Below are 23,648 nucleotides of genomic sequence, written 5' to 3' on the forward strand. Positions count from 1 at the left end.
CACAACTTATAAGGCAAGTCTTGGGAATGCATATTCCATCACCTCTTCCAATAACATCACTCCCAGTAACCCATGTTGCCTCGAAAACTTTAAAATGGTCCTCAAACAAAGCCATCCATGAATTGACAATTGCCAGGGCAAATGGGGAAGTGAAAAAGACATCAATGAGCAGTGTGATGAGCTAAAAACTTGAAGATCTGCAACATCTATTTAATCTTCCACTCGAAAGGGATGTTGATGCTTTACTCTCTGAAAGATTTGAAAAGCAATTCAAAGCATACATCAGGAGTAAATTGAAGAGAAATAAAGATTGATCCAATAAACATCTATTTTGGCATCATCTATTCTAGGGGAGATTGTTGGACCTACAAAAAAAAACAGATGATATTCAAAAGCCAAAACATGATCCACTTATCAAAAAATAAACAAAAGGTTGAAGCAGTCTCTCCCTAAAGATAGTGAATCTTGAACATATAATCAGAACATCTATTCAAGAACAAAGCAAACATCTGATCAAGACTTGTAACCGCTGTTCAAGAAGAAACAAGATCTGTTGAGAGCTAAAGACATTTGAAGACCAAAGCACTAATGAAGTCAAAGGTAAGTCAAAGGTCTGATGAAGAAGACTAAACAACTGTATGGCCAAACAGATGTTCGGATAATTGCAACAAATGATAGCTTAGATAGTGGTTTCCCAATGTAACAATACTTTCTTATCAGTGTTTAGACTAGTTAGAACATATTATAGGATTTGCACTGCGGAATCTTTTCTGTTAGGAATGTTAGATGTCACTATCAGGGTGATCTCAGCCAATCACTAAACAGAACTTTCGTACTTAGTATAAATAGATCACGCCTGTTAATGATCTATTATCGCACACATAACCTTTTCTCCTCTACGACCTGTTTTGTTACGTGATCGATTGAGGGGGAGTCTGTAGAGTCAATTGATTTGTAAAACATCTGAATCCTTTATGATTAATGAAAAACAATCGTTGCTGATGACTTCCTATTTGTGAATTCTATTGTGGTAATCAATATTTGTTTGCATATAACAAACTCAGTGTTAACATGGATCCACACGAGGATTTGATTTCCTTATGGTCTCAAAAGATTCGGTTCATTGCGAAATCAATGTAATACCACACAGTCGATCCATTATACCTTATATCTATCAAATAAAAACTAAATTTAAATCACCATTAATGAATCAATAAAAGCCTCAAGAACTCTAATGAGTTTTTATTAAATTCATAGAACTGAACTCTCATTTTCGTGTCATTTGTTCTACTACTGAAACCTAACAAAACCCCACTAAAAGTTTCATGTTTCATTAACCATACATCACGAATTTAATCAAAGATCATTCTAAGGCTTGTAACTTCAACTGACGATTTCTCCTTCAGTTCTTATCCAAGTCAAGTGATTCCTGAGCCTAAGCTTATTTATTTTTCGAGCTCTACAAACCCCTTAATCAATTTTTGTGATGGAGGGCATAATCTGTACGAATTTTGTTTCTTCGTGTCTAGGGTTCTTGAAATTGAGGCTTGTAATCCTAGAAGCTTGGTTTTGTGAAATTGACTTTAGGATACTGATTAGGATAATGCTAGAATACTTTGTGGAATTTTTAGGAATTTTTGGACTTTTATAGGAATTATTATGGATTTTTTTGCATTATCTATATAATAAGAAAACTATATAAAAAATAGAAATTCAGGAATAATACTTTATGATGATTTTGGAAGATAATGATGACATGGAATTTTTATATAAATTTTATATTTTTTGGTGATTATCTAATAATAATATCCTTTTGAATGATAAAATACAAGTTTGTGTTTTTTTAATAAATGGGTATTTTTAGGATATAAATAGATGAATATATATATATATATATATATATATATATATATATATATATATCTATATATATAGATATATATATATATATATATATATATATATATATTTGAATCAATAAGATCTTGAAAATTTATCGTTATTAAATTGGCTAAACAAATATTTCTAATATAAGCATAAACATAAAAATGCATAAAATGTTTTATTTGCACTATAAATTGATTATCAAATTTTGGATTTATTAATTTATAAGTCCAAAGGCAGGTCTAAATATATGTATATTGATGCTAGCAATAAATGATATAAATTAGCATACCCTTAGTGATTTAAATTTTAGACTTATATGTATATATTTTAATTTCGTCGGAATCAAAATTATTAAGTCTTGACTATTAATAAAATCTTATTTTAAGGTTTTTAAATTTATAATCTAGATTATATGAAAGTCCCCAAATCAAGAATCAGATCACTTATACCGTTATATCATTCCTTTTAACTTAGAATATCGGTTATATCCATTTTAGGGTGTTATGGTCATTTGATTTACCTCATATATTCGTGTGGAAAATCTCGTGGATCGTTTCTTCGCAACCTGTGAGTGATTTCTTCTATTTTCCCCCTTTTCATTTTTATAAATTTTGGGGTGCATCATGTTATACAAAATCTTGATTTATTTTATTTTTAGCATGATATATTTAAAAGTGTTAATATATGGATGGCTATATGTGTTTTAATTGCTATGTCATGTCAGTCTATTACATGCTATCTTGTCATGTGGATCTACGGCTGACTAGGTTTCCCACGACCATGGGTTGTAGCCTAGTATCGCCACCAGTATTAGAATCGCACTCCAGGCTTTAGACTAATGCATGCTATAATCTTTGAGTTTTATATTTGGGTTGTTCATATAGTTACTTGTTTGTGTGTTCTCATTTGGGATAGATGGCTTTGTTGGTTATGTTGTTGATGTGTGAATCTTTATACGAACCTTGAAAGGTATGTTAAAAGAATTTTTCCTAAAATAAATATAAAACTTTTTTTATAAAATGAGTAAATTGCTCAACAACATATTTGTTGACCCAAAAAATAAATTGTTCTAATGTGATGCAGATAATCAGGTGTGAGGATCAAGGGAAGAGGACACGTAGGATTGGCCATAGAAAAATAAACAGAAACTTTATCTTATGTTTTATATTTTAAAATATGTATGAACTCTTTGAATACTTTTATGATATGTGACATTTTAAAACAATCGTGCTTTAAATATTGAAACGTTTGATGGTGTCATGAGCTATTGACAATCATCATGCCCCATACCGTATCCGTTGCGGATTGGGGTGTGACAACTCCAGTGGTCCGTGATCCAAAATTTACATTCAAAAAAGATTATGATATTTCAGTGTTACTTAGGTCGGTTTTTATGATAAATTTAAGTTAGTTGTTGTTAAGTCTGAGTTTACAAGGTTTGTGAATAAACAATAGTTAAGTTAAAAAAAATTGTATTGTAAATAAAGATATGTAATCACAAACGAGAAATCATCATCAACAACTGTTTTTCATTAATCATAAGATTCAAAGGTTTTACAGAAAGTTGAATCTATAGACTCCCCCTCAGACTGATCACTACAACAATTATGTCCGTACAAAACAAAAGGTGATGTGTATTGATGAATAGATCTCTAACAGGTGAGATCTATGTATACTAAGTACAAAAGCTCTGTTTGTGATTGGCTGACATCACCCTATTAGTGACATATAACATTCCTAATAGAAAACATTCCACATATATTGCAAACATCTGTGAAAAATCAAACAACTGATCTTACTATGTTAAACACTAATACAAAGCATGCACTATTACATTGGGAACTCATGTTTAGGCTATCCTCTGTTGCTTTGATCTAAACATCTATTTGGCTAGACAGATATTTGGTCTTCTTCATTGGAACTTTAGACTTGAACAGACCTTGTTTCTTCTTAAATAGCGGTTCCAAGGCTTTAAACAGATGTTTTGCCTGTCTTCAACAAATGTTCTGGTTTAGGTGTTCAAGATTCACTATCTTTGGGAGGAATCTGGTTCAAACTTCTATTTATTTCTTGATCACTTGATCATGTTTTGGATTTTGATTATCATCTGTTCTTTTGTAGGTTCAACAATCTCCCTTAGAACTGATAATGCCAAAACAAATGTATATTTGATCAACTGTTACTCCTCTTCAACTTATCTCTGAATTGGGTTTTAAATTTCTTCTCAAATCTTTCAGAGAGTAAGTCATCAGCACCCCTTTTGAATGGAAGATTCAGTAGATCTTGTAGATCTTCAATTTTGTTGGGATTGAACTCTACCAGATGAACATATAATGTAAAGCCAAAACCGGATCACATCAGTGGACTAAGAATAAGCAGCTGTCTACACTTTGCTTTCCCCTTGACAGTCGTATTCTAACAGCTGATGGATCTTAAGTACTGCTCACTACAACAACTGATGAACCAAACACTGATGAAACTCTAAAGAACTGCTGAAGACGAACACTGTTGCTCTATCTACTGGTGTTTCCTAAGTACTGCTGAAGACACAAGCACTGCCCACTCAAAGACTGATCACCTTTGAAGAAAGCACTAAAGTTCAACATCTGTGCTCAGGCTACAACAGTGGAACGTGAAGCAGTTGTTATCTCTTGGTTTGTATTGTACTAATAATCAGATGTTGCATATCAGTAGTTTGTTTAGAACAGTGTATATAGGTTGTTAGTTTGTTAGATGTCACTATCATGGTGACGTCAGCTGAGATGCTTCAGTGGTTTGGTTTGCCTATAAATGGAGCAGTACCCTGTACTGTTACATTTGATTGACTGAGTGGATTCATCTTCTTCAGTCCAATCCTTTCATCTTGTGCAACCAACCTTGGGGTATCAGGCTGAGGGGGAGCTTAGTTCTATAAACATGCTGTAATCATTTTCTTTGTATTTCAATCATTCAACTTAATGAAAAGCATTTGTTTATCAAACTATTTTCCTCTTTGATTGTGTTTACAAAGTTTGTATCCATTTCCGCTGCACTTTATATCATTTCATATATTCTGACTGTTCAATTTATACAAACAAACACAATCATGAGAGCCTTCGATCCTAACAATTGGTAACAGAGCTTGGACAGTCAAATTCGATCTAACAATCAATTTGACATAACGGTTCAGCTCACAATTCATTTGATACTAAGGTTGGTCGTATTTTAGTTGAAAAACAGAGTAACGAGAAATCATGTTCAAAATGATGACTCAAAAGCTCTGTAAAACAACCAAGATGTCATAAGATTCACAAATCACATACAACTGGTGATGTCATGCACAAATCACTCATAGTTTCCAGATCTGGAAACTTATCTGAAAACTATGGTGTGTTCATCTTCATTCAAAAATTGATTTCAACTGTTGTTATGAAATTTGTGATGTTTTCATATTTTACACTAAAGTATGCACCTCAGATCAGCAAAACCTATGTTCATCTAAACACTAGTATTCGGCTGACATAGAAAGAGGGAAATAAAGCTTTAGTCAAAATTTCTTATGTGCTCAAAGGCAGGTTGAGAATCCTCAAAAGGACCAAATCAACTTTGTCAAAACACATTAAGAAAATAAGGTGTCAAAACAGTCCTAATCATACGTAATGTGAGATCTGGTAATAAAACATGTACAAATGTGGCCAGATCTCTCAAAACATTACTTCAAAATGATTCTGGACTAAGCTTGTTCAAAATAAAATCTCCCATTGAGTATTTCTGAACATGTGAATGGGAAGGGTAAAAAGGGAAAAAGAAAATGAACAAATCTCAAAGTGTGGTTATCTCAAAACTTTTGAAATCAAAAGAAAAGAGTATAAGCATAAAACACTCTTGAGGTTAAAGTTGGGTAAAACAATGGAATCATGCAACTGTGTGCATTCATCAATACAGGAATTGTTCAGGTAACAATGACATTCCCAGTGATTGACCTTAAAAGAAGAATTTACAGTCGATTGACAAGAAAATGACCCCAAACAATGGTCAAAATAACTTGAGAATGATATGATCATGAACTTATTGAAAAGCTGTCAGATCCTTTTGATAATTTTCAAAACATCCTTTAATTTTTTTAAGGTGTTTTTCTCAAATAAAACCAGATATATATTACTTCTTGTAAAATATATTTTGTACTTTTACTCATTTTTGTTAGTAAAAGTTCATCTCTGGTCAGGATGCAATTTCCTTATTTTTTGTGTGAAATTACTATCCTTAAATCTGATCAAAAGGAAATGGCACACATATCAAGGTCATGTTAAGCTCAAGTTTGATTGTCACATATCAAAAATTGATTGCAAATTGATTTTGAACTACTGAGATACTCATGTTCTAATTCAAGTAATTAGACACAAAATGAGTAGCTTTAGTAGAATTGTCTTCATCATCTGGGATGCTAAACCACTGTCTGGATTAATGGACATTTGGCAAAACCTTGAACAAAAAATTTCTGTAGATAACTGCTGGCAATTTAATCTTGATAATATACATCTAAAATGTATTTTGTTAAGAATAGCATTTCTGGTGCTAAACAGATGTTAGATAAGATATTGTGCTCTCATAAGACAAAATCAATTTCTACATCTGAACAAGCAGATGCTAAAATTATTTGTCAAAAGTCAAAACACTGCTGCACAAACAGTTGTTACACAAATGATCCTCATTATTGTTTTCAACCACTGCTGTACCTTAAATGATGTTGTGCCCCAACATCTGTTCTCTAAAGTATGTCCACTGCTAATAGTCAACCCCTGCTCTTTCAAAAACACTGATGTTTAAAATCATTGTTTTATCCACTGATACACCCACTGCTTCATTTCATTGCCGTTGTAACAACTGATGGTTGATCTATCAGTGGTTGTCAAAACAACTGTCCTCCATTATTTACCATTTCATCAGGGGTTGGCACGTGGTCAGCTTTTAGCCGTCAGATCATCATAACCGCTGCCACATCAGCATTCACTTTTTCCCTAAATAAAACCCTGATTAAATCCAAAAAGGGTTTCACTGTCGAATTGAATTCCAAACATTCTCTTCACAAAGCAGTTTCCCTCTCATAACTCCAAAAACTTTCTTCGATCTTCTTCATCAAAAATGACGAAACCAAAATCGAAGTCAAAATCAAAACCATCTTCTTCCTCCACCCCATCAGACGCCACTCAAATGGTCGCTGAAACTACGGAGATTCGCTACAAATCTCCTCACAACTATGTGGGTATACTCACAAAACCCACAACTGACAACACTTTCGACTCCATCATTGACATCTTATCTGCATCAAAGTACAAAACTTTGATAACAGCAGACGCTTCCATTTATCTTCAAACCCAGAGAGAGTTCTGGAAAAATGCCACCCTTGAAAAACAAGGAGACATCATCACAGCCATCAACTCCTTGATATAGGGTAAGAAGGTTCAAATCTCTCCACAATCCATTTCTGAAATCTTTAAACTCGATGATTTAAAAGGAAAACCTCATTTTCTAAAGACGAGTTGAAAAAGGATTTCATAAACAGGGGCTATGCAGAGCAACCTAAAAGGGATACCTTACAAGAAGGTTATTTTCTTTCTGCACACAGATTTTTATTTCACACACTGCTAATGTGTGTTTCTAATAAAACAACGTCTTTTAATGAAATACCAACAAAAATTCAATGCCTGGGATATGCAATTTTAAACAATAAAAACTTTAATTACTCCCAGGAAATATTTGATGATTTGGTAAAAAACGTTGATAATAAGGCATTTCTGCTCTTTCCAAGATTTTTAAGCTACTATTTTGAACAAAAATTTGTAGAGAAAGAAGCAGATTTGCCCAAACAAGGTGCCTCTTTTCAAATAAACAGCTTAACTGCTGAAACATTTTCAAGAATGTTAGCACCTTGTAAAACACAAGCAGAGGTGCCTGAGCAGACTTTAGCAGCAAACACTGCTCCTCAGGTATCTGCTGCTGAGCCCACTGCTCAAGGTGATCAAGGCAGCCAAACAACTGTCTTGAAACCCACACCTAAAATCACCAAAAAACCACAGAAAAAGAAAAATCAAAAACCCCCCAAACCCATCAAAAAGGCAACTCTGGAGGATGAGATACCAGAGCAACTGCCTGTGATTGCACAAAAAATCACAACAAACTACTGCTGCTACTTCCTCACAGCAGTTGGTAGAAATATCTCAACCTATACCTGAAACTCCTCCTGTCTCTTCACAAAAAGAACAGGTTGTACACACAGGGTCACCATATCATGAGGCTCTGGAAGCACTCGTTTCCATCCTCCACAGCCCAATACCCGGGGCAATTCCGCTTTCTAAACCTACCTTCACATCCCCAATTCCACCAAACACCAAACTGCTGTTGGATGCAATTGATTTGAACCTAGCACAAACCAGTCCTTCTCAATCACCCGTTCATGAGAAAATACCTCAACAAGAGACTAGGCTTGGTGTATCAATCTTTGCTAACCCACCAACACAACCTGAGGAGGTTACACCCCTTGAGTTACACGTAACTCTTGGTGGTATTCCAAGTGAAGCAGCCACTACAAGTGTTGAACCTACAGTTTTACACTTGGACAGTGGTTACATCAATAAGACTTCCTTGGAGGCAATTCCTTCTATAACACCTCTGTTATCTGCCAGTGAGTTTGTACTAACCACTGGTAACATCAAAAGATTATCAAGTGTTGAAGGAAGAAGACCCTAGTACCAAGAAAAAGGGGCATCAGTTGTTGATGTTTGGAGTACACTCCCTACCTCCACTTCTGATAAAACCACTGCTAGTGGGAAATCAGATGATCCCATTAAATTGGGTGATGGTTTAAAGTACCAAGAATTGACGGAACGTGTTGCAAAATTGGATACATCTGTTGCAGAGATTAAAGAAATGCTGCAACAGTTGTTAACAATTCAAAAGGTACCATCTACTGCTGTTCCATCTCAAACACCTGCTCCACCACCAGCAGATGTTACAAATGAGCTCTGGAACCTCTTTCAACCTTTTCTCCATCAACAATTTCAGTTGGCCGAGCAACAACATGAAAAACATGTTCAAACTCTCAAAAAGGCAATGGAGTCTAGGTTCAGGGATACAAGCGATGACATCAAGGCTCTTAAGGCCCACTTGTTGACAACCACTGGAACTACTCCTCCGACTGTGCTTTATATTGATGACCTCCCTGCAGATAATGCCAAAAAGGGGGAGAAAATTAAGGAGTGGACAAAGAAAGGGATTGAAAATGGGCTATATCTTGATACAGTAACAGGTGCAATGCTCAGAGATATTCCTTAGCCAGATGGTAGTAAAAAGGTTGATGTTACTCAGAATACACTTGATGATGCTGTCATAAGTGTAAAAAGGGATAGAGCGGCAAAGGCGTTGTCAAGGTGGAATAAGGAGAAGAAAGCTTTCATGAAGCTGAATGCGCAGGGTTATTCTGGTGAAAAGGATGGTCAAAATCCGATTCCAAAAGGAAAACTTACTAGAAAAGTAAGGATACCCAAATCCACACCATCCAGCCTTCCAAAGCACACTCCAAAACCACTATCCAAAACCCACCAACATTAAACCTCCATCCAAACAGTTGTTACAACAACTGCTCCCACTCAAACACACACTACTTCAATACACACCACCACCACTGCCTTACCATCACCATCTGTTCCTGCCCTAAAGTAGAAGACAGCAGATGTTAAAACATCTGCTGTAGTGACAACAGTGGTTGAAACACCAGTTGTTTCAACAGCTGTTAGTCAACCACAAACCACTACCACCCAAATCACTCCCACTGATTGATGTGGGCCCAAGTGTGGAGGAACGGGCTATTTTGTACTTGGAGGCCCAAGACCGCGTAACAAAAGGGCGTTCACTAAAATGGCTCTAACTTGGGCTACGGGGGTCCGTTTGGGACGTGCGACCAGGCGATTCGAACGCGAGAACGAGCTCCATCTTGCTGCAAACGCCTACGGCGGTTTCGGTCATCGTCCGGGCCAAAAAAACGTTTATTTCCATTACTTATTTGCATTTTTATGTTTTTTGGACTATTTTGGGCATTTTGTTTTAGGCCGTGTGTTTGGCCCGTTATCTTTTTTAGGCCCATTTCGAATTTCTGTCCTTATTTATATGTCTCATTAGTAATTGGAAGAATCAGAATTGAATTTTGAGAAAACAGTTTTTTTCACTTCAAATTCCGTGGCCTTTGGGGTTACAATTTGGGGGTTGGGGAAGAACTACACGGGTATTCGTAGAATCAACGTGTAATCTTCATTTTTCTGTTTCACGCGCTACATCACTGATCCACCCAAAACATCATCTGCCCTCCCTAAAATAAAAAGGAGAAGGGTTGTCATATCAGATGATGATTCTCCATCACCACCACCGAAAGCTTCAAAATCCCAAGCACTTGTCACAGTTTCAAAACCCATTCCTCTCTCTTTAGCTCAATTGTACAAACCCTTACCTCCTACAGGTGTTCAATTTCCTCTTGAACTTGTGACAGTCAGAGATGAAATTAAGTCTTTCTACTATGAGGATGACCCTGCCAAAATGAGCTTGCCATCGATTGAAGGATATCCCAGACCAACTAATATTGAAGAATACTTGAAAATCAAGGCCAAGCAGGCAGAGGATATCTCAATCAAAAACAAACAAGGGAAATCTGATAGAGAGTATCAACAAAACTATCAGTTTCTACTTACACTGGTCAAAGCTTTAGAACAATTTGCAAAAAATGTATGTTAGCAAATCTCTGAAAGGGCAGATGAGTCCTTGAGAAAAGACTACATTGAAAATATAATGACCTACAAAACATACAAGGGGGAGAAACACATGTTCAGAAACTGGACCATTCCTGAGCTTGAAGAGGAAGTAGCCAGGATTCATGAAATGATCAAGAATAAGGTCGAGCAGACTCCCCCAGAAAAATTCAAAAAGGTTGAAGCTGATAAAGCTTTAGAGCTGAAGAGAATGAAAGAGGAGCTGATAATTGCTGGTTATGGGTCAAAGAACTCTGTTTCTAAGTGGGGAGAAGCGAGGGTCAAGGCCACCTACAAAAGGTTGGAAGAGCTAAGGAAGAAAGATCCAACAGCTACACAAAAGCCTGATTACTCCAAAGCAGAGGTTTCGAAAGGATCATCAAAGCCACATCCCGAAAGAACCACTGCTCCTGCTGGTACTGCCATCTACAAAAGAAGGAGACAAAGCCAGTTAGATTCTGAAACAGTTCAAGAGATTCTTACTGGAAATGCCATTGTGAAAAAGGGCTTGTTATTAATGTTGAAAGAAGAAGCTGAACTGGAAAAATCTGCACATACTGCTCAGCCAGTTATGAATAGGCCAGCCTCACTAAATTCCTCAACAAATAAAAATCTCCCAAGAAACCCATCTCGCCTAAAAATACAAGAGTGGAAAACTGATAAACAGAACCACGTATTGACTATGGTCAGGGCAGATGGCGAAGTGAAGAAATTTACAAGGGAACAAGCTCTTGGCCTGAGACTTGAAGATTTGCAGGATCTCCTTGATCTTCCACTATGTAGGGATGAAGATGATCTAAGTCCCAAGGAATTTGAAGCTGAATTTAAAAGACAAGCTAAGGAACTTTTGGTGAGAAATAAAGGTCCTGAATAATGAAGGGTTTTGGCATTATCTGTTCCAGGGGGAGATTGTTGGGATTGAACCCTACCAGAGGAACAGATAATGTAAAGCCAAAACCGGATCACATCAGTGGACTAACAATAAGCAGCTGTCTACACTTTGCTTTCCCCTTGACAGTGGTATTCTAACAGCTGATGGATCTTAAGTATTGCTCACTACAACAACTGATGAACCAAACACTGATGAAACTCTAAAGAACTGCTGAAGACGAACACTGTTGCTCTATCTACTGGTGTTTCCTAAGTACTGCTGAAGACACAAGCACTGCCCACTCAAAGACTGATCACCTTTGAAGAAAGCACTGAAGTTCAACATCTGTGCTCAGGCTACAACAGTGGAACGTGAAGCAGTTGTTATCTCTTGGTTTGTATTGTACTAATAATCAGATGTTGCATATCAGTAGTTTGTTTAGAACAGTGTATATAGGTTGTTAGTTTGTTAGATGTCACTATCATGGTGACGTCAGCTGAGATGCTTCAGTGGTTTGGTTTGCCTATAAATGGAGCAGTACCCTGTACTGTTACATTTGATTGACTGAGTGGATTCATCTTCTTCAGTCCAATCCTTTCATCTTGTGCAACCAACCTTGGGGTATCAGGCTGAGGGGGAGCTTAGTTCTGTAAACATGCTGTAATCATTTGCTTTGTATTTCAATCATTCAACTTAATGAAAAGCATTTGTTTATCAAACTATTTTCCTCTTTGATTGTGTTTACAAAGTTTGTATCCATTTCCGCTGCACTTTATATCATTTCATATATTCTGACTGTTCAATTTATACAAACAAACACAATCATGAGAGCCTTCGATCCTAACAAATTTTTAGGCTCATGACTGTATTCACTAAAGTCTTTTTCACTTCTCCATTTGCCCTGACTATTGTTGCTCTTTCTGAGGACCATTTTAGAGCTTTAGAGGCTGATGGATTTACTGGAACTAATTTTATTGGAAGAGGTGAAGGAAAATGTTTTCCCACAATTTGCCCAAGCAACTCATCTGGTTTAGCATCTGGATGCCCATACATAATTTCATTTCTAATCCCTTCCTTCCTTATATCATGTTCATACTTCTTTAGATCTTTTACAGACATCTCATTTTGTCTTTTAAGATAGCTTCTAATGGTTGAGGAGACATTCTTTAAAGATGGAAGTTCTGAGGGATTGACTAGAGAGCTGATGGGTATATTTATGTCTTCATAGTTTGGCTTTCTTAGAACTGAGGGATCTTTAGCTCTTAGTTCTTCTAGTTTCTTGTAGCTCACTTTGATTGTTGGCTCATCCCATCTTGCCATTGATTGCATAGACCCAAACTTTGCTGCCACCATCTCCTCCTTCATTCTTCTTAATTCAACTACTTTTTGACCTACAGGCTTTTTACCTGCTTTCCAGTTAGGAGGAGTGGGCTTGATATCAGGATTGAGCTTTAAGTCCTCAATCCTTGTATTTTCTTCTAGAAGGGCTTCTGTAGTCTAACCAGAAAATTGAGCCCTTGTGGTTGAGTAAGGCTTGCTCATTATTATGAATTCAAGTAATCTTCCCTTAAAGATTTTCTGAGCTCGGGATTGTTTATTGGTCCTTGTGAAGCCTTTTCGCTGGCATCTTAAGCAAAAACTTCTAGTCTATTCACTTTTGTAAATTTTGCATACATAATTTTCCAAGCCTCCTTATCACTTTTGCCCTTGATTTTGAAAGCAACTATCCTTTCAGCCTGTTTGATCTTTTATTACTGGTACTTTTGTACATTTTTAGGCTTCAAATATCTTCTGAGGGATGGAAAAGTAAGTTGACTGATGTAGAAAAAAGATTGTATCTCAACTTGTTAACTTATTTTAAAAAACTAAAAGCGTGATGCACTAATTATACTCAATAAATAGAGCTTATCATGATAAATATTCATGCCTCTTGCTTATATAAACATCAATTTTTTCAAATTTGGAAATAATGTTTTTCTTTAAGGTATTTCATATTTTATAATGCAGGGACAGGATTTAGGGAAAACGCATAAAAGTGTGAAATCGGTGAGAACGCCCCTCATCTGTTGGATCAAAACAATCTATGGACTAGATTGGCGTGGTGGCGTTTTCATGAATAACCTCAACTTTATTACTTGGAACATGCTTCATTAAGGGTAAAAGAGTCTTTTTACTGCTCTAATTCAAAATGCCAAACTAATGAGCCAACGACATTCAAAACGACTAAAGAGCCATTAATACAAAACGCCAAACCTTAATGATAAAACGCGTTGCAGATTTAGCAGATAGATGGAACAAACAGTAAATGAAAGTTAATTATTAACATTTATTACAAAAAATTCTCCCCTAAACTACGCGCCAAAAACATCATTATATAAACGATGTTACCATCGCTTCCATCATCACTTTCATTGATCATACTAAAAATGTCATCTTTAACCAAAACGCCAAATTTATAAAAAAAACCCTAAAAGAAAGAAATGGCAACCATCGTTTCATGGAGATACACCCTTAGAATCAGGAGATTCGTGATACATTTTGACAACAAAAGAAGAGTGTTTGTTAAAACAATCAAAGCCATATTGAACATGGAAGAAGTACATAGGGGGATCACTTGGCGTTCCTCTTGATAACCACTGTGATAAAACACATACGGTTATAAGGAGATTAACCAGAAAATTTGGACCAAACAAGGCAAATGCAAAAATGGACCAAGTCATCAGATCATGGCGTTCTGATGAAGACACAGACATGGTTACCGTTATATGTGACAACGGAGAGCAGGAAGACTACATGCTTGAAAACATCATGACCAAGCAGGGTCTTGGATTCTTGGAGGAGTTACACAACGCAACATGTTTGAACACATACATGAACATAAAAGTGGCGTTGTTGCAGGATATATTCAAATGGAGGCTTCAAAAGCTTCAAGAACAAGAGGACAATGAAAGTGAAAGTGATGATGATGTGTGTAAAATGCAACATATAAATTACATCAAATGTGGCATAAAACTAACCCTTTTTTAGTACTAATGTTGGAAAAAGTGTGCTTTTGTCTTCCTTTTGTATTTTCAGGATTAAATGAGCTCAAATGAACAAAAGAAGCAAAAAGGCAGCTAAATCTAACATAAATACAAGAAAAGGAATAAACGTGGCATTCCCGACCCCTCGACAGCATCCTCCCAAGCAAAAACAAGAGAACAGAAGGCTGAACACGCCCTGTGCTCAATGAACACGGGGGCGTGCCCAAGTGTCTGCAGAAAAGACAAAGTTATAGAAGCTTCTATCACCCACCACGGGGGCGTGTCCAGCGGACACGGGGCCGTGGTCAACTCTAAGATTCGCAGAATCTAGGAAAATCTTAATAGTACAGATACGCTTCTGCACACGGGGACGTGCCCAGCGGACACGGGGGCGTGGTCAACTAATGCAGACAAACTGCATTTAATGAAGAAAAAGAAGATGGGTGGACACGGGACCGTGTCCGGGCTTCTGTGCAGGCTATAAATAGGGGTGCTTAGCAAACCACCTCTCTCACACTTCACCCACCCACCACCACCATCACAACCCACATCCACCACCATCATCCATCATCCATCATAGAGTGTGTATAGTAGTCTCAGGATCCAAGATTGATAGTAAGAGTTCTTGACAATCAAAGGCCATGTTTGCCTAAGTCTCTTACATCACCCTTGGTGAAGACAAGCATTTAGTGTAATACTTTTTATTTTTCATCTTTTCGCACTTTTTATTTGGTTATGTATTAATGACTTTAATAACTAGTTTCTTATGTTGAAGGTGAATCTTCCTTATCATTTGTCTGTGGTGTCTTGGCGTTATTTTACTTTCTATATAAAATAAAAGATTTACACCATTCATATCTCCACGGTCTATATGGAGATATGTTGGCTACCTGGTCGGGGGTTAAGGGAATGGTTTGGTAAGAGTCTTGCCATGTTCAGTGTATAGATCCTGCAAGGACCTGGGTCAAGCTTAGTAGGACCTCCTTCAATACCCACTGGTATTGGATGGCGGGGGTTCGAATTTCTTGATCCCCTCATCTGTAAGCTACTATTAAAACATTAACCTGGCTATTTAGGATTGTATCTCTTTTGACTCAAACTACTTAGCCGAGGATAACGTCACCTTAAAAAGAGGGGCCTACCACATTACGCATTAATAACTTAATTAATTATCTTTCAATAATCCAACCCTTTAGCATTGTATCCTTGCTGACTCAAACTACTGGGTTGAGGGTAACGTCACCTTCAAAAGAGGGGCCTACTACTATAACTAAGATAATCTCTTAAAAGTGCAAAAGTGCGGAAATAATCAAAGGTTACACTAAAGGCGAGTCGAATCCAAGTGATTCATCTTGTGTATCTGTTTTTATTTTTATTTTTATTTTCAGCATTTTTAGTTTTCATTTTCTAGTTTAAAACCTTTTTCTAAATTTTTGATTTGATTAGACGTTGAGGATAAACCGGTATTAAAAGCTCTTGTGTCCTTGGACGACCTCGGTATCTTACCAACACTATACTACGCTCACGATGGGTGCACTTGCCCATATGTGTGTTTGGTGTTACTAAATATCGTGTTTTATAAATTTAAAAATTGACTAAAGTGGTTAGAAAGGGCCAAAAATATACTTAAAAATATATCACACCACACACGCATCAAGTTTTTGGCGCCGATGCCGGGGACACAAGGATTTTAAGAAAGTTAGGAATCAACGGCCTAATCGTTTTTTCTTATTTTTCTGTTTTTTTAGGATTTTTCTTAATTTTTCAGCTTCTGCAGAGCTCAGCACGGGCCGTGCCTGGTCAGACACGGGTCGTGCCCAGCGTTGTTACTGGCAGTTTTTATTTTCCGAGTTACAGAGGGTTGAGCACGGGGCCGTGTCGGTGCAACACGGGGCCGTGTCGAGCTCCCCAGTAACAGGGATCCGGAAAACAATTACTGTATCTCTGACCACGGGACGTGTTCATCTGAGCAAGGGGTCATGGTGAAACTTCTGACCAACGTTCTTTTGTGTTTTTATTGCAGGACTTGGAACCTAGGCACCACACCTGATCTTTCTACCTAATGTATGAGTTCCAGTTCCAGCAGAGACATAAAAGAACCGCTAGACGAACCCGAACGCTTTCTAAGAAAAAGACATAAAGCTAAAAACCAAGAGAAAGTTTTGGGGGACCCACTTCCAATGGCGGATCAACGTACCCTCATGGATTACCTACGACCCACTGTAGGTAATCTCGGTGCCGCTATCAATGCACCGAATGTAGAGGCTAATAACTTCTAACTTCGGCCGCATTTGATACAAATGCTCCAAAACTCCGCTACCTTCCATGGGCTTGCGAACGAAGATCCCCATTTACATATTACTAACTTCTTGGAAATATGTGATACCTTTCGGATCAATGGAGCATCAAATGACGCCATCTGCCTTCGAAGGTTTCCATTTTCATTAAAAGACCGAGCTAAGGTTTGGCTTAATACCCTCCTAGTTGGCTCGGTAAACACCTGGGATGAACTAGCCCAAAAGTTTTTATATAAGTATTTCCCTCCTGCTAAAACGGCTAAATTAATGACTGAAATTAATACATACTCACAAGAAGATAGGGACTCCTTATATGAAACTTGGGAAAGGTTAAAGGATCTACTAAGAAAGTGTCCTCATCAAGGTCTTACGGTTTGGCAACAAGTATCCAATTTCTACAATGGGTTATTGCCACACATAAGACAAACACTTGACTCTAGCTCCGGGGGACTTTTAAGTAATCGTCGCCAAATGAAATTTATAATCAAATTGAGGAAATTGCTCAAACCAACTTTCAATGGCACACTCCCCGAGGCACAAAATCTATTGCCTCGGGCGCCTATAAGGTTGATGAAAGCACCTCTTTGCAAGCCCAAATCGAGGCCCTTTATTCAAAAATCAAAAAGTTAGAAATGGCAAAAACGGCCTCGGTTATGGCTTGTGAAGGGTGTGGTGGACCACATGAAAGTTGGACTTGTATGAAAGAAATGGATAACCAAACAGAAACGGTAAACTACATTGATAATAGACCTAGGCCGTTGGGTCCTCCAACGGGTACCTACAACCAAGGATGGCGTAACCACCCTAACCTTGGTTGGAGAAAACCCGGCAATAGTAGTAACCAACAAAATCTAAACCAACGAACTAACTTTCAACAACCAAGAAACGAGTCACAAAATTTCTCTCAACAACAACAAGGGGGACGAGAGAGGCTTGAAGATACCGTATCTCACCTCATCTCCGACACCGAAAACAAAAACTCGGATCGATTCCAACAACTGGAATCAAACTTTAGAAATCAACAAGCTAGCATTCAAAATATTGAAAAACAATTAAATCAACTAGCTCAAAATTTCTCCAAGAGACCACAAGGCGCGTTACCAAGCAATACAGATACCAACCCCAAGGCGCAGGTACATCTCATCACGTTGAGAAACCGTACCGTAGGTACCAAGGAGGCTCCGCTACCTCAAGCTGAAAAGAGCCTATCTAGCTAAACCACATCTCCGCCAACACACCAACAAGAGACGGCTCCTACACCAAATCAAGAGCCCACCAAGAATCCTCCGGTACCATACCCTGGTCGGTTAATTCGCCAAAAGACCGACGAGCAATTCACAAAATTCGTAAATTTACTAAAATAATTGCATGTTAATATTCCATTTGTTGAAATCCTAACCCAAATGCCTAAATATTCAAAATTTATGAGGGACTTCCTCACTCACAAAAGGAAAACTGAGTCATTGCAATTAGTTAATTTAAGCGTAGAATGCTCCGCCTTGCTACTCAGCAAACTCCCGCAAAAGAAGATCGATCCCGGAAGCTTCACTATCCCTTGTTCGATTGGGGAATCTCCTATTCGCAATGCACTAGCCGGCCTCGGGGCTAGCATCAACCTCATGCCCGCATCAATGTTCAACCGACTCGGCCTAGGAAAAACAAGCCCTACAAAAATGAGCATACAACTCGCCGATAGGTCCGTTAAATATCCACAAGGTGTCGCTGAAAATCTATTGGTCAAAGTCGGCGAATTTGTCTTCCCATCTGACTTTGTCATACTAGATATGGAGGAAGATATCGAAGTACCACTCATCTTACGAAGGCCATTCCTAGCTATGGCCCACGCAGTGGTAGACATGAATGGTGGAACATTAACATTGAGGGTTGGGGACAAGGAGATAAAGTTAGGGGTTGGTAAAAGAGTAGAAGACGACGACCCGGTCAATTACATGAAAGTCATAGACTCAAGTTTGGATGATGCTATCCGACGGTACAACATGGGATGCAAAACATCCCACTTGGTTAACATATGACTGACTTTGGGTCTAGCCAAGTACCCTTATAAAAGTGGCGCACCACGGAGGCATTCCGCGGAACTATCCTTAGTTTAGTTTAGATTAACTTTTTATGCTTTCTAGTTTAGTTTTAATTTTCAGGAATAAAACACACTCGGGATGGTGAAGGATACCAAGGGAAGCTTGAATCAACACCCCTTGCACAAAAGCAGAGCCTCCCAACAATTTTTCTTCATTACAGAAAGTTCAGCACGGGGACGTGCTCAGCCAACACGCCCCGTGCTGAACAATGTGCAGGAAATCGCCCAGTTTAGGTAACTGGTCACGGGGCGTGTTCGCTGAACACGCCCCCGTGCCCAGGCTTCTGTTTCTTTTTTATGATTTCTGTTACTGGCAACCTGAACACGGGGCCGTACCCGGACACCACGGGCCCGTGTCCAGATGCCCAGTAACATTGAATTTTGTCTTTAACACACTTTTACACATTCAATCAACCTAAAAACTTATTTTTGGGATACATTGACGACAATGTGTAATTTAAGTGTGAGGGGGGGATGCTAATACCATGAATTTTGCAAGTTCTAATTACAAGTCTTACACAAAACTCTATTGGAACCGCTAATCACCCCAATTTTTTTCAAAATTTTTTCATTTTTTTACTTGTCTCGGTTTAATTGTGAATTACATGTCTTAAAAAGGTTATATTTTCTTTTACAAATTTACAACCGATAGTGTCGTGATAAAAAGAACCAACATAAGAAAATTATGAAACGGCATGACAAATCTAGTTAAAATTTGATGATATATACTTGATCACATAAAAACCCATTCCCACAAAAAGTGAGTTTTGAGCCTTTATTGAGCATACAAATACACATCCTTAAACTAAATGCTCATTTTTCATTTCTTATGTGAATAGCCGCTAGGTTTCTTACAACTCTAGAACTTGCCACGACGATTCATTCCCGGTCCTTACCAACTTAAACCCGCGTAAGTAAATGATGGAGGCATTAGGACTAACTCTTTTTTATTTCTACACCATTATTTTTCTTTTTTTTTTACCACCTACCCAAAATCCCCCTAGTTAACCCCTTTGAGCCTAAACCTTTTCATTTCTTAACCCATAAAACAAACACCCTTTTACCCACCAAAACCCTTTTCCATTTTAAACCCTTTATTTTAGTAAAAAGCAAGGTTTTTAATATGACATTCCTTATAAAAAAAGAAATATATGATGAAGCCAAGAAATAAAACAAACAAGTTCATCAAAAAGAACTTTGTTTGAAGAATTGTTTCATTAAAATAAAAAGTTATGGAAAAAAATAAAAGTCTTACGAAAACCGACGCTTTTTACACCATTCGCCCTTTTCTACTAACCACTAACCCAACCACCCACCTTTAACCCAAGCCTAACCCCTCCCCAAAGTCCTCTTGATATTTACAAAGGTGTATAGTTAAAAAGGAGGAGGATTGATTGCTTGGCAAGCATATGGTAGAAGTAAGTTGCAAGCCGCTCTCGAGTCTTTCACAAAAATACATCTTCAGCCGAGTGTTGAGTGATCTCCCGTAAGGTATGTGAACTTGTATATAAATGGAATTTTCAAGAGGCATGTTATGCCCCAAATAAGTAATTTATCTTATGTAATGTTCTAAATAAATCATGACGAATAGGATTGTAAATAGCATAAAAATAAAACCTAATAAAAATCTTGGAATCCTGACACTCTATGACAAGCCCAAAAATCTTCTCTTCTATCCATTCCATTTGGGAGTGTAAAGCCACATTATAAAGAGTTTTGCTTGAGGACAAGCAAAGATTCAAGTGTGGGGGTATTTGATGTGTGTAAAATGCAACATATAAATTACATCAAATGTGGCATAAAACTAACCCTTTTTTAGTACTAATGTGGGAAAAAGTGTGCTTTTGTCTTCCGTTTGTATTTTCAGGATTAAATGAGCTCAAATGAGCAAAAGAAGCAAAAAGGCAGCTAAATCTAACATAAATACAAGAAAAGTAAAAAACTTGGCATGCCTGACCCCTCGACAGCATCATCCTAAGCAAAAACAAGAGAACAGAAGGCTGAACACGCACTGTGCTCAATGAACACGGGGGCGTGCCCAGCGGACACGGGGCTGTGGTCAACTCTAAGATTCGCAGAATCTAGGAAAATCTTGATAGTACAGATACGCTTCTACACACGGGGTCGTGCCCAGCGGACACGAGGGCGTGGTCAACTAATGCAGACAAACTGCATTTAATGAAGAAAGAGAAGATGGGTGGACACGGGGTCGTGCCCAATGGACACGGGGCCGTGTCCGGGCTTCTGTGCAGGCTATAAATAGGGATGCTTGGCTCACTTGCAACTCATCCCTTGGCAAACCACCTCTCTCACACTTCACCCACCCACCACCACCATCACAACCCACATCCACTAGCATCATCCATCATCCATCATAGAGTGTGTGTAGTAGTCTCGGGGTCCAAGATTGATAGTAAGAGTTCTTGACAATCAAAGGCCATGTTTGCCTAAGTCTTTTACATCACTTGATGAAGACAAGCATTTAGTGTGATACTTTTTATTTTTCATCTTTTCGCACTTTTTATTTGGTTATGTATTAATGACTTTAATAACTAGTTTCTTATGTTGAAGGTAAATCTTCCTTATCATTTGTCCGTGGTGTCTTGCCGTTATTTTACTGTCTATATAAAATAAAAGATTTACTCCATTCATATCTCCACGGTCTATATGGAGATATGTTGGCTACCTAGTCGGGGGTTAAGGGAATGGTTTGGTAAGAGTCTTACCTTGTTCAGTGTATAAATCCTGCAAGGACCTGGGTCAAGCTTAGTAGGACCTCCTTCAATACCCACAGGTATTGGATGGCGGGGGTTCGAATTTATTGATCCCCTTATATGTAAGCTACTATTAAAACATTAACCCGGTTACTTAGGATTGTATCCCTGCTGACTAAACAACTTAGCCGAGGGTAACGTCACCTTCAAAAGAGGGGCCTACCACATTACGCATTAATAACTTAATTAATTATCTTTCAATAATCAACCCTTTAGGATTGTATCCTTGCTGACTCAAACTACTGGGTTGAGGGTAACGTCACCTTCAAAAGAGGGGCCTACTACTATAACTAAGATAATCTCTTAAAAAGTGGAAAAGTGCGGAAATAATCAAAGGTTACACTAAAGGCGAGTCGGATCCAAGTGATTCATCTTGCCTATCTGTTTTTATTTTTATTTTTATTTTCAGCATTTTTAGTTTTCATTTTCTAGTTTAAAACATTTTTCTAAATTTTTGATTTGATTAGACGTTGAGGATAAACCGGTATTAAAAGCTCTTTTGTCCTTAGACGACCTCGGTATCTTACCAACACTATACTACGCTCACGATGGGTGCACTTGCCCATATGTGTGTTTGGGTTAGTAAATATCGTGTTTTATAAATTTAAAACTTGACTAAAGTGGGTAGAAAGGGCTAAAAATATACTTAAAAATATATCACACCACACACGCATCAAGTTTTTGGCGCCGTTGCCGGGACACAAGGATTTTAAGGAAGTTAGGAATCAAAGGCCTAATCGTTTGTCTTATTTTTCTGTTTTTTAGAGGATTTTTCTTAATTTTTCAGCTTCTGCAGAGCTTAGCACGGGCCGTTCCTGGTCGGATACGGGCCGTACCCAGCATTGTTACTAGCAGTTTTTATTTTCCGAGTTACACAGGGTTGAGCACGGGGCCGTGTCGGTGCAACACGGGGCCGTGTCGAGCTGCCCAGTAACAGGGATCCGGAAAACAATTACTGTATCTCCGACCACCGGTCGTGTTCATCTGAGCACGGGGCTGTGGTGAAACTTCTGACCAACGTTCTTTTATGTTTTTATTGCAGGACTTGGAACCCAGGCGCCACACGTGATCTTTCTACATAGTGTATGAGCTCCAGTTCTAGCAGAGACATAAAAGAACCGCTAGACGAACCCGAACGCTTTCTAAGAAAAAGACTTAAAGCTAAAAACCAAGAGAAAGTTTCGGGGGGCCCACTTCCAATGGCGGATCAACGTACCCTCATGGATTACCTACGGCCCACTGTTCGTATTCTCGCGCCGCTACCAATGCACCGATTGTCGAGGCCAATAACTTCGAACTTCGGCCGCATTTGATACAAATGCTCCAAAACTCCGCAACCTTCCATAGGCTTGCGGATGAAGATCCCCATTTACATATTAATAACTTCTTGGAAATATGTGATACCTTTCGGATCAATGGAGCATCAAATGACACCATCCGCCTTCGAATGTTTCCATTTTCATTAAAAGACCGAGCTAAGGCTTGGCTTAATACCATCCCAGTTGGCTCGGTAAACACCTGGGATGAACTAGCCCAAAAGTTTTTATATAAGTATTTCCCTCTTTCTAAAACGGCTAAATTAATGACTGAAATTAATACATACTCACAAGAAGATGGGGAATCCTTATATAAAACTTGGGAAAGGTTCAAGGAGCTACTAAGAAAGTGTCCTCATCATGGTCTTGCGGTTTGGCAACAAGTATCCACTTTCTACAATGGGTTGTCGCCACACACAAGACAAACACTTGACTCTAGCTTCGGGGGACTTTTAGGTAATCGTCGCCCAAATGAAATTTATAATCAAATTGAGGAAATTGCTCAAACCAGCTTTCAATGGCACACTCCCCAAGGCACAAAATCTATTGTCCCGGGCGCCAATAAGGTTGATGAAAGCACCTCTTTGCAAGCCCAAATCGAGGCCCTTTAT

General features: G+C 38.1%; 2 non-coding genes across 2 annotated transcripts; both read right to left on the bottom strand.

Moving 5' to 3' along the window:
• Positions 1-17,118: 17,118 nt before the first annotated feature.
• On the bottom strand, positions 17,119-17,220 carry LOC118492874. Its single transcript, XR_004894875.1, has one exon. It is a non-coding gene; the product is annotated as a small nucleolar RNA R71 (small nucleolar RNA).
• Positions 17,221-23,297: 6,077 nt separating this feature from the next.
• Positions 23,298-23,404, bottom strand: LOC118492643. Its single transcript, XR_004894647.1, has one exon. It is a non-coding gene; the product is annotated as a small nucleolar RNA R71 (small nucleolar RNA).
• Between the last annotated feature and the right edge of the window lie 244 nt (positions 23,405-23,648).

Source organism: Helianthus annuus, chromosome 5, assembly GCF_002127325.2.
Source record: "Helianthus annuus cultivar XRQ/B chromosome 5, HanXRQr2.0-SUNRISE, whole genome shotgun sequence".
In the NCBI taxonomy this organism is placed as follows: Eukaryota; Viridiplantae; Streptophyta; class Magnoliopsida; order Asterales; family Asteraceae; genus Helianthus; species Helianthus annuus.